The sequence below is a fragment of the Pavona decussata genome, unplaced genomic scaffold, assembly GCF_977016875.1.
Source record: "Pavona decussata unplaced genomic scaffold, jaPavDecu1.1 SCAFFOLD_412, whole genome shotgun sequence".
Taxonomy (NCBI): Eukaryota; Metazoa; Cnidaria; class Anthozoa; order Scleractinia; family Agariciidae; genus Pavona; species Pavona decussata.
In genome coordinates this window covers 21461-33576 of record NW_028145776.1, presented here as the reverse complement: position 1 = coordinate 33576, position 12116 = coordinate 21461, and the positions used below count along the sequence as shown (strand labels likewise).

Below are 12116 nucleotides of genomic sequence, written 5' to 3'. Positions count from 1 at the left end.
ACATTTTAATACAAATAAATGGCATACGATAGCAAATTTACATGATATGTCACTCGGTATGGTGATAACTGCAGAAAAACAGTTTTTTAATTCCGTGGCATGAGATGACAACAATTTAAGCCAAAATTTCAGATGTCCATGACAATATAATTATGTGAAACAACAAAAAGACAATACTAATCATGAGATATGAAGACTGCGTAACTGTCGAGAGCAGTTTCAATAGTTATTTGAGTTCACATGTTAAATATTGTTAATGATACATTATTGCTGGCGAGCATTAGCGAGACAGCACACTATTCTTGTCAATAGGGGATAAAATCCAAAATTTTGTCGGATGCAAGACTCGAAGCTTGCGCAGTAGAGCATTATCCGGGATGGCATGGTTGAGACGACAATCATGCGCAAATCACATGGCTGACATATAATCCGGGATACATACCTCACTTTCCACTTGAGAATCACGAGGTGCAGTTGACGTTTGCTTTTGTAATCATTCATCAAGGTCACGAACGGAAAGATATCACTTTCCACGGGATTCATCATTGATCCGTTTCTTGACCTTGATGAATATTCACACGCAAATGAAGGCATCTAGCAAATAAAAATATTTAGAAATACTTACCTATTTGTTTTATGGCAAAGTCAACTGCGCCTCGAAACCGTCTGTGCGCAAGATCGTGGTTTTTCCTGTGGAAAGTGATCTCAATTCTCAAGCGGTGGATCTATAAAAGCAGCCAAACACAAATTGATCTCTTTCCGTTCGTGACCTTGATGGATGATTTAAAACAGAAGCAAATAAAGACAGCAAATAGAAAAAATACCGTGGAGACTAATAATTCAAAATCTGCGAACCTCTCAACTGCGAAATCAAAGGACTCGTTGTACTTTGACACGAGTTCTTCGCCCTTGGAACCCAATCATTCAAAATCTGTGGAGTTTGTGCAGGCTAATTCGACCGTTCAGTCATGCTCTTTCGGTCCGTAAGTGTATCTGTTGAGGCAAAAGAATTTAAAACATGTCGATCGCTCGTCGAAGCGAACTGTGCAACGGTGAAATCAGATGATGGCTTCACTCTGAAATCAAACGACTCGTTGCACTTTCACTCGAGTTCTTTGCTCGTGGAGCCAGATAATTCAAAATCTGTGCTGTTTGAGGCGGCTGATCCGTCCACTTCACCAACACCCCCATCCCACAAAAAAGAAGCGTTTTCAACATTTCTTCCCCAATGTGGGTTATACAAATCAAAACAAAATACAAAATACAAAACCTGCCATGACCCATTTTCAAAACCAATGCTTGCTGTAGTCATGATTTTTACAACTCATCCAACTGAAACCTACTCTCCCTACCCTCAAAGTCGACCCCCTTTTCCAAACCCATTCACTGTTTAATTAAATCCCCACAACTTAATCCCCCTTCGCCAGCACCCACTTTCATACTGAAATCACTAGTATAATTATAAAGAGACCGACCTGCGACATTGTTGCACAGGATATGCAAGTTGGTATTATGATACTTGCAGAACAATAGTTAGTATTTCATTCCAAATGTTGCGTTACGTAACGAGATTTAGTCAAAATGTCTAATGATCCTGGCGAAATAATAACGTTAAACTGCAACGAGACAGGAATGGGATATCTTTTCATTGGCTCCTGTTGTCTCGGCTGAACTGCTGGCTAATTAGCAATAAGAAACAATACACAAATTAAAGAGATATTGGTACACACTAAGGGGACTAAAACAAGACGCTCTTAGAGCGTTAATTGAGGCTGCCATAGTAGGATTTCGGGCTATTAATCGTAGAAAATAGAAGTATTTTTATAGTTTTTTGGAAATTGGAGATGCAGAAAAGCAATATTTTTAAGGGGAAAATTTCCATATACTGTACTGATTCATTAGAAGTGATGTCACAATATAAACGTACAGAACGACATCGTAAAACTTTGCTGTCATGGAATGGTTTCGCCTGTTGTTTTGATGATAATTTTGTAATGAATACTCGTTTTGGAAGAGATTTAAAATGACTGATAGTAAATATATTAAAAAGTTTCATTTAACATATTTGCCATGTTAGTTTCCTTTTACCTCAGTATTAAGCTGTTCTCTCGGCTAAGAGTCAAAGACCTCTTTACTGTGATAGCTCTATTCATGTCACAAGAAATTAGAAGAATTTTGATTAATAAAACATCTTTTCTAGAACGTACTTCGAAAATTATCTGATCTGATTTGTGCTGATAAGACTATTGACAGCTTATCCAGTCAATTTAATAAATCGTTAGTATTTGGAAACATATATCTCCCAGTCCTCAGGGTAAAATTTCACAGATCTTCTTTTGGGGGTCGTTTGTACTGAGTATTTAGGGAGTAAAGTGTCACGCGGCGACTGAACTTCTGCTGCTGATACAGAATAACAGATGCATTAGCCAATCCGAAAAACACCTTCGGTAATAAAAGCTTAGCAAGCCACAAACTCACGGCTATATCTATTTACGGAAGATATAAATACTATAAATACAAACGAAACCAATGATGCAAAAAGAATTATATTCAACATTGTCCATATAAGTTTATCGTCCATTCTTGATCATTCTTATTTCACTGTCATCTTGTAGACACGATGCATCCTACATGGTGTCGCTCTTAGTGTACAACAAGGAATACCACAACAACGTTAACATATCTTTCTTTCCACCAAATTTTAAACAACAGTGACTATTTCAGCTATCAATAGTAGTATTCATCATTTACAAATGGGCTTTCCAATACGCTTCAAAATTCAAAAACATTTTACAAGTCAACGACACCTCGTAGGCTTTCAAACATTTCTCTCTCATAGATCTCTGTTTAAGTTCGCGAAACGACTCGACCAAAATTTACTAACTGTTCTATATTAATGCGTAGCAAACAGCGCGTGCATTAGTAAGTAATATGAACGTACCGTGAAGCAAGCTAAAACACTTGTAAAACCAAACTGCTCTTTCTTGCCGAGTACAGTATGAAGTTGAACCACGTACCTCGCGTAAATCTACAAAGCTCTCGTTCCCTCGTATCGTGGTGTCTAGCGACCTCGTTTCCATGACTACCCTTCCCGGGTAATGTTTTTGCACATTTTCGACCTCAAATATAGCCATAGCTACACCCGACTAGTAAACATTATTAGATCCGCGATTGAGCTAATTGAAAAGTTTTAGTCAGAAAGATGGCGTGTTTTCATCACCATACGTTACGCAACTCTGATCTGGTTACGCTACTTAAAGTCATACTGGAAATTGTTTATGATAACGTAATAGCCGAGCTACACACAAAAAAGGCAGCTACAGACCTGAGATATGTTTACCTTACTTGCTTCATAGCGTCCAAACCTCTCATCAAAATAAAAACGTACGAAGTCTATCCATCGATTTCATGTTCATGTCATCGGATAGTGAGCTTGGACTGCCATTGTCAGTTACAAAGTATTCCTTCGAAAAAAGAAATTCTTTCACCGTCGTGACCGGGACTCGACTGATCTAAGCTATGGCCTTTCGGGTTCGCTTCACATTCTGTCCCGAGAATCTGTCCCTCAAAGTGTAATTTCTTCTCCTTGAACTCTCCAATTTCCACCGCCGTGTAAACTGTCGAGTACTTCCTAGAAGTCATTCTTTCGATTTACCACTTCAAAAAGGTTTGTTTTCTTTCTGAAAATGGCATATAAAAGTCTTCAAAATTTACCAATATGGCCGCCATTCTGACTGACTGATTGAATCTTTCAGGCCAAGACCTATAAATATGGTATGCCCGCAGATAATGGTTCTGATTGGGCCGTGTTTGCAACGTTTGGAACAATAGAAGACAAAAATATCCCTTTTAGGGGCGGACCATTAGAAATCACGGGAGGGGGGGGGGGGGGGGGTGACAATTCCCAAAAAAATAATTCCTGCAAAGGAAAATTGCCAGAAAAAATTCCTGCAAGCAGTTCACCATCCAAAAAAAATTCCTGCAAGTAAACTGAATCAAAGTACAATATCAAAACACAACGTCAAGTAGTTTTATTGCACATTTCAAGAATACGGAACCTGCTCTTCTATCATTTTAACACATTTTACATGTATTAATGTTTTTAGAAGTAACAATGCAACCTGATCTCCTGCTTATTTATGGATTTCAAATGTAGAAGAAATATAAAACAATTTTACTATAGCAAACCTTCAACGATCTTTCTTTTGAGTAGGAAATAGCAAGGGGTGACAGGCCTGCACGACTTCTAACAATGGAAACATTTTTGAAGTGTAATCTCTCTATCAGTTTTTGCTCTGACAAGCACTTCATTTAGAGATTTTCCTTTTTTTAAAGGAAATTAGTGGTGACTCTTTGAAGACTTCCCGTAGGAAAGCCTGGCTTTGTATTAAGTGCCATTTTCCCATTAAAACATGTTTGAGGTTGGGCACGATGGTTGATTTTGTTACAAAAGGCAATATTTGTGTGGGGTGTCGTCTTTTTGCTTCAATGCCTATTACCTTTCTATAAATTTGTCATCTGATAAGTATTTTTAATCAGATTATTTGGGTAGCCTCCAACAAGGAGTCGTGATTTAAACTTTTTAATATTTTTTCTCAAATGTTCTTTTTGAGGAGTTTGTTCGTAGGAGTCTTAGGGCTTCCCCCTTAACAAATCCTTTTTTGACTCCTGATGGGTGGCTAAAGGAAAAATGCGCGTATTGACAAAAGGTTTCAGTCGGCTTGAAATGTGTTTTAATATCCAGTATGGAATGGTGATGGAATCGATTGCCTTTGTGTATGACTTTATCCAGAAATGTAGTCTCAGCATTTGAGATTTCAGCCGTAAATTTAATTGTTGGATTATATGAGTTTGCTTGTTCGATGAACCGTTCTATATCGTGTACATTTCTATTGTCCCACAGCGGAAAGATATCGTCAATGTAACGTTTCCAAAATGTAGGTTTTACGGCGACGCTTTGGCTAACAATTTGTGTCTCAATGTCGGCCATATAAATGTTTGCAAAAGCAAAGGCCATTTTTGTGCCCGTGGCAGTACCGTGGATTTGGAGGTAGTTCCTTCCATTGAATTGGAAATAATTTTCGTTGAGAATGAGTGTTAGCAGGGTTGTTGCTGTTAAAATTATCGTATGCTTTGTGAACTCTTTGACGCACGATCTATTTGTCGATTGGACAAGACATTTTTATCTTCAACCGAGAAAACAACACTGAATATACGTACTATATTGCCTTCGAACTTCTCACGCTTTTCGCTTTTGAGTTCAACTGTATTTAAAGAATGGTATCGACCAACACGACGAAGCAGAGTTTCCTTGACAAGTGAAAAAAAGATGCCTCGAGTCATGAGGTGCGATACATTTCATGGTAGCTCAGTTTCTTTCTCGATAATCGCGATACTCGAATTTCGCGAAAATCGAGACGGCCAAAGAGACTGACACCTTGAGCGGTTCTGTAAATTAAACTGTACGGAGCTTTGTATGCCTTTAATATTAAAAGAAGTTCTGTCAAAAAAAAATCGTGCAGAGCTTCCACGTCGAAAAAAAAAAATTCATGCGGATAAATTGGACTAAAAAAATTCATCCACTGAAAAAAATTTTACCCCCCCCCCCCCCTCCCGTGATTTCTAATGGTCCGCCCCTTAGGGAAGAAGAGAGTTTAATCCAGGTTTTAATGACGCCAGTTCATTAGTTTATTCATTATAATGTTTGAATGCGGTAAAGAAAAAAAATACAGCGAAAAAAAGATACGCCACCGAAAGCTTGACTCGGTCTTCTCAAGGGCATGCCGCGTAATAAAAGGCAATGGTCATGAACCCTGACAAACTGCTTTGTTATTTGTTTTTGTTGGCATTTTGACCTTGACCGTGCACAAACCACAATAGATTTTGAAATGAGTTAGAGCAACTGACCAATCGGGGCGTTCCGGTTAAGATATTCAACTGTCAGCTGAACTGTAGTCATTGTGTAGTGTTGACTTAAAAACAAAGGCCAGAGGACACGAGGTATTCATATTCTGTTATTTGTAGCTATACTTTGCGTGTATAGCAGAGAATGTGCCGAGCACAGATCCCTTCGATCTTCCTAGAAAGATCGGAGAGGTGTTTGCAGCTATCCCCGCAGGGTATCTTTCGACATGCCGGGATAAACAGGTGAAAGACCGTTTTAATCAGGTCAATCCGGAATATTTTCCTCTCAGTGACAAAACAAACGACAAATTAACTACAACTTCTGACCTAAAATGGCTGATAATTATGTCAATCTGCTAACTTTGCACGGTTCTCAGGAAATTAAACTGTTCTGACCGCGGCACTAAACTTCCAGTAGGATTCGGCCAGTTTTCCACTGTACAACATTTGTCGAACTTACCTGTAATTTTTCGCGCCCAAAGCTGCCGCTTTAAACCAGGTGCGATTTAAATATATTTCAGCTCAATATTTTGGCAAAGAAAGGGTGACCCTAAAAGCCGGAACGGCGGAACGGCGGAATGGCGGAAAATGACCCCATACCCTAACACAGGGTTAGGCTTAGGGTTACAGTTCATTTGGGGTGATTTTCCGCCGTTCCGTGTTTAAGGATTTGGGTTGATTTTCCGCCATTCCGCCGTTCAACCTTGCCGGCTTTTAGGGTCACCGATTAGAAATGCTGCACGTTTACATTAATTCAAGTTCCAAACAAATTCGAAACCATTGCGATATCATGGCGATAAATGGCGCTGAAGTCGCCCGTAGTATAGACTGCAACTTGACAAAAATTGGACCAACATCGCATGTGTAAACGAGCATACACGTCACGTGTATAGTCTTGAAATAAAAGCACATCGATGAACCCCGAGGTGCCACACGCCACCTTAAGCTTCCACAGAGAAAGCCGACTATTAAAACATGAATCTTTGATCCACAGGTTGTACTTTTTGTCGGAGATTGTAGCCCATATGCCGCAAAAGACGCAAATATCAAATGGTTCAAGTGTTCTGAAGCAGTAAAAACATTGGATATGAAGAATCTGAATCATCTACCTCAAATGATGCATGACTATTGCGATGCAAAGTTCAGCGACAAAACCATTGTGAACGAGGTCAAGACCGCTGACTTGGTCATCGGTGATGGCATGTACCAGTGCTCGTCTCTGATCGCAGACAGGTTCTCCATACCACACGTGACGGTGTTACAGAGCTCCCTTACGACAGCCACGGCGACTTTTCCGTATAACGTTGCATCGATTCCTTCCTACATTCCTCAGATCACCTCAAGAATGACAGACAACATGAATTTTTTTCAGAGAGCAGAGAACACATTACGGTGGCTGGTTAATACTATTACTTTTCCGCTCCATTTTAGGAACGCGTTCTTTGGATTTAAAGAAAAAGCACAACATCACAGAAGAAAAAAGTTTGGAGCAGACTTTTCAGAAAGTGGATCTTATTCTTGTTCAGAGCGAAGCATACGAATACCCTCGGCCGCTGTTGCCATGTAAGAAAAATCATATCCCGGGCATTTGACCATGTTATGTATCCTGGGAATGGGGAATTTTATCTTTGCCTAGAAGGGGACGGGAATTCAACTGCATTTATGCACCTATCATCAGCCAACCCCTAACAGGGGACCACGGACAATCGGTCGGTGTATAGTGCTTTGAGTTTGGAACAGAAAAACAGTTACAGTTTAACTAACCTTTAAGGCCAGTAAGTTAAAAAAAATTCATATCAACGCAACAGAAGTTCATGGGGATGTACCCTGAATACACTTTTATTTTCCCGACCAGCCTTTGTTTGCGTAAAGATAATTGCAATGTAATCTTAAAGAGCGTTTTCATTTACGTGACTACCGGCCATATTGGTTTAACTTAAACAAAAGAAAATTTTTGCATAAAAATAGAGTTCAATTCCCAAAGGTTTAGTTTGGGACACCAACACGGCCGCCATTTTTTATTTGTTATGGGACACCAACATGGCCGCCGTCACGTCATGTGAAAACCGGCTCTATATTTGTTGTTTGTCGTGCAGTATTTTTTTCGCTTTTGTTTTTGTTTGGGGGAGGGGGGGGGGGTGGTAGGAGGAGCAGCAGATCCACTCACTTACATGTAAATGTAAATACACCTCTCTGGCTTAACTAACGTGGTGGCTCGATTTGTTTTAAAAGATTGTTGTGTAAATAAGTGCTGGCTGTTGCTGGTCGCCATTTTGAAATAGTGACGAAGCTCCCGTGTCGTATGACGTCACATCGTTGACGAACTATCTATCCTCCAATTCTCATTGTCAGAGCTTTTGCTGGTCCAAAAATAAGTGGACGAATTAGGAATACAAGGGGCCATACATTATCTATGAAAGATTTACCCTCTTTCTTTTCATCCACTCTTTAGTCAAGGGAGGACTAGAAGATGCATTTGAACTTGGAGTTCTTAAGTAAAAAAAGTAATAATTTATTAAATAACACACTTTATTTAAGTGTTAATGTATTTAGCACAGGCACTAATTGGGGGACACTTTCCAGGCGAATTTAAAATTGTTGGTTTTTGAGGAGAGGGGAAATAACCTCTTGGAGCAAGGACGAGAACTAACTACAAACTCAACCCACATATGACTCCGAGTCCGGGAATTGAACCCAGGCCAAATGGGTGGGAGGCGAGTGCTTTTACCACTGCGCCAGCCCTACCACCCACCGTGGCTTCATCATATATTAACTGTGCAACGCTTTGTTTTCTAGACCATAAAATGGTTGGTCCACTTCTATCACGTCCAGCTAAACCACTTCCAGATGACCTAGAAGAGTTTGCCAGGGGAACCGGGGACGAGGGAGTCATACTTGTGTCTTTTGGATCCATTCTTGATGAAATAGACGATCAGATAATTGCTGCAATGGCAGCTGCGTTCTCCAGCTTGCCACAGCGAGTTATTTGGAAACTAAATACAGGTGCGTCTGGAAAAAATCCGTTTAGATCGATTTCTTGGTGATAGAAAATGGTGTTTGATGTCACGAAATTTCTAAAATCGTCTATACTTTAATTCTCTCTATAGTTCTACAATTCTCTTTCAAGAACCCTTCAGCTCAGTATATAAATTTCAAAGTTTTTCAAGTATTTGATGCCGTGAATAAAGAAAATAGTACAGTGGAATTAACCCCGCCTTACGACCACCTCGTTATTAGATCACTTTTAAGTGCCCCGAACGAATTCCATTCATTTCCTTAGTTTTACAACCTCGTTAATCCGACCACTCCGACATTACAACCACATTTTCACGGCCTGAAAGTGGTCGTATTAACTGGATTCGACTCTGTACTACAGAATGTTACCCTTCTCTATGTTCTTTGGACATTTTGAGGAGACAGAGTGAAACATGCATGACTACTTACGAAAATAGCAACGATGATATTCGATGACATTTAATTGCGGAGGTGAACAAGATACCGATTATTTGTGGTAATTCATCAGAACTAAAAATTTTTTGTTTGGCACTGACTATTGTTAACGTTAGAAACAACGTTAATTAAGCATCAAAGACGTTTCGGCCAAACAACTTCGGCCTTCATCGGTTTTTTTTAAAGCCAACTGAATCACGGCTTTACAACGGTTCAACGGTTGTAGTAATTCATGGTTCTTTCTATTTAAAACAGAACTCAAAAGTTTGAAAGTTTGTAACAACGTCAAAGTTTCTTCATGGCTTCCACAGAACGACGTTCTCGGTCATCCCAAGACTCGTCTGTTCATTGGACACGCAGGGATGAATGGAATGCTAGAGGCAGGTTACCATGGAGTTCCTATGATCTGCGTGCCCTTCTTTGGAGACCAGTTTGAAAACTCCGTCGGTGCAAAGCATTTTGGGGTAGCTGAAATTTTGTACAAAGAGCAAGTCATGGAAAATAGTTTAGTCAACGCTATTAACACTGTTCTACACAATCCAAGGTAAGGCACTTACACAATCCATTAAAAAAGATGTTGTCTCAGGATGGCTCTACACTAAAGGCCTGGATAAGATAGGGTGTACTCCAGAAACACTACTACTACTAGCGATAGAGTTACCTCAGCACTTGATTTATACCAAGCTCAGATGCCCCCTAACTCAGAGATATTTTTGCGCGTCGAATGAGCGGGAAAAGCAGATCTTAGCAAGGGCTATTGGAATACAAAAAGAAAATTGGCTACCCATTTTTTTTATAGAGATAGTTAAGAAATAATAATTCTGACGTAACAATCATGACATTTTAGTTTTCCAGATTGAAGTACAGTCATAGGCTGTGCATGGTCAAAAGCTTTGAAAAACACCTTTGTGTTAGGGCAATCCCGCGATGCGCGGAACATATGCGCACTAACAAAAACATACACCGTCCATAAATTTAAAAGAAACATCGTGGCTATTACTCCAACAATAAATCGGCAAGCGATTCCATTAGATCGCACCAGTTCGACCATTAGTTCAAATAATCACCTTTAGGGGAAGCAGATAGGGTGCACCTGTGAGAGCACTCTGGCTCTCACTGTATTCTCGTCCCAGAGCCCCAACGGTTTCTTTTAAATTGTTGAACGATCCAACCGCTGAACAAAAGATCGTTGGCTCTGTAAACGATGATGGCTCTCACTGATGTGAACCCGCGTTCAAGTCGTTGTCGCCACGTGTGGGTCGAGTTAGTTATTGGTTCAAAGGATTTTCAGATTTTCACTGAAATTTCAATTTATTTTCATTCATTTATTTATTTGCATTTCGCGACACATCTTCAGTGTTCTCTCCACTAGTTACAAAACATGGACATTGCATTCACGAAAACATCTGTAGATCCTAAAACATGGATAATGTATCTATGTATCTTCTTCTTAATATTTTCAGTTATCGAGAGTCAGCAGCTCGAATTTCCAAGTCTATTAGACTGCATCCTCGCACCCCTATACAGCAGGCCGCTGACTGGGTGGAGTACACACAGGCTCAAGGTGGCTTAGCGCACCTCAGACCGCGAGGACTGGATCTACCATTCTATCAGCTTTACCTCTTAGATGTCATATCTGTGGCCATTTTGCTATTGATGGGTTGCTTTGCAGCTCTTCATCTCTTGATTAAATGTTTCTACCGAAGTTGCTTTACGAAAAAGCGAAACAAAGAGAAAACGCACTAGGACTTGCATCGAGAGTACACTACACTTCGTAGTCTCCCTTTAACGCTATAATTGGTATTGCTTGATTCATAATCGTAATCTGGCTTAGACATGATACATGTAAATGAAACAGCGATGATGGCGGGTGTGGAGGGAGGCTAGAGTATGCCGCTGTTTTAATCATCAAGCTCAAATTTCTCTTCCGGTTGGGTACAATACCACCGAGACGGGAAACTGGGGATAGTAGGACTGTATGTCAATGCAGGAACGCTTAGTATCGCGGTCACTCTATTTCTTAGCTGTTTCATTCCGAATATTAACCTTTTCAAGACCTTGCCTCGTTAAACAGCCCTTTTACCTACAGCTATCGACCGTTACAACCACATAAAAAGTTCCATGACTTCTCACAATTATCAATTTCTGTTCAACAATCTTGTTGTAACAAGAAATAAGAGCAAAGACAACATATGACGGCCAAATGCAACGACCACATATATTTATATAATATACTCCCTACATTTAGGAGTTGCTCATAAAATCAATTGATTTAGGCTTATACTTGTCCTTTTGCAGGAAGAGAAATATACATAAAATGTTGGTCGATTTTAACAAGTACCGTATTTTCTCGATTAAACGTGCCCGGCGTTTATTTAAAATTCGGCAGTTTTGACCGGGTGTTTAATCGGGGTCCGGCGTTTATTAATGAAATGCGATTTTCAGCCATTTTTCCACGTTGATTTATTATTACCGATCCTGGGAAACCTAGGGGCAGTTTCTCAGTGCTGGACAATTTTCCCCTGGATTAACCGAAGTTACAGTATTATGGTACCGTACATACGGCACGTGTACCATATGGCAATCAAGATTTGTAGCACTAACAGCACATAAACAATATATGAATGATGTAGGAGCAAGTAAACGATATGAGTACAAAGTTTTAAGTTTATAAACGGTAATGTCGCCAACGTCGTCTTCGTTTGTGTCACCCAATGTGTGCACGCCAGGAACCCGAACAAACGCCGTGGCCCCGATTAAAC

General features: G+C 39.9%; 1 protein-coding gene and 1 pseudogene across 3 annotated transcripts in view; one reads left to right on the top strand and one right to left on the bottom strand.

Annotated features, from left to right (window-relative positions):
* The window catches only part of LOC146451013 (neural cell adhesion molecule 1-like), a 78736-nt gene that overhangs the window by 52564 nt on the left and 14056 nt on the right, over positions 1 to 12116 (bottom strand). The window lies entirely within an intron of this gene.
* LOC146451014 (UDP-glucuronosyltransferase 2C1-like) lies at positions 5330 to 12036 on the top strand (annotated as a pseudogene). The gene is made up of 6 exons (XR_014860159.1): positions 5330 to 5346; positions 5967 to 6000; positions 6899 to 7467; positions 8701 to 8907; positions 9610 to 9898; positions 10818 to 12036. The product of XR_014860159.1 is annotated as a UDP-glucuronosyltransferase 2C1-like (transcript).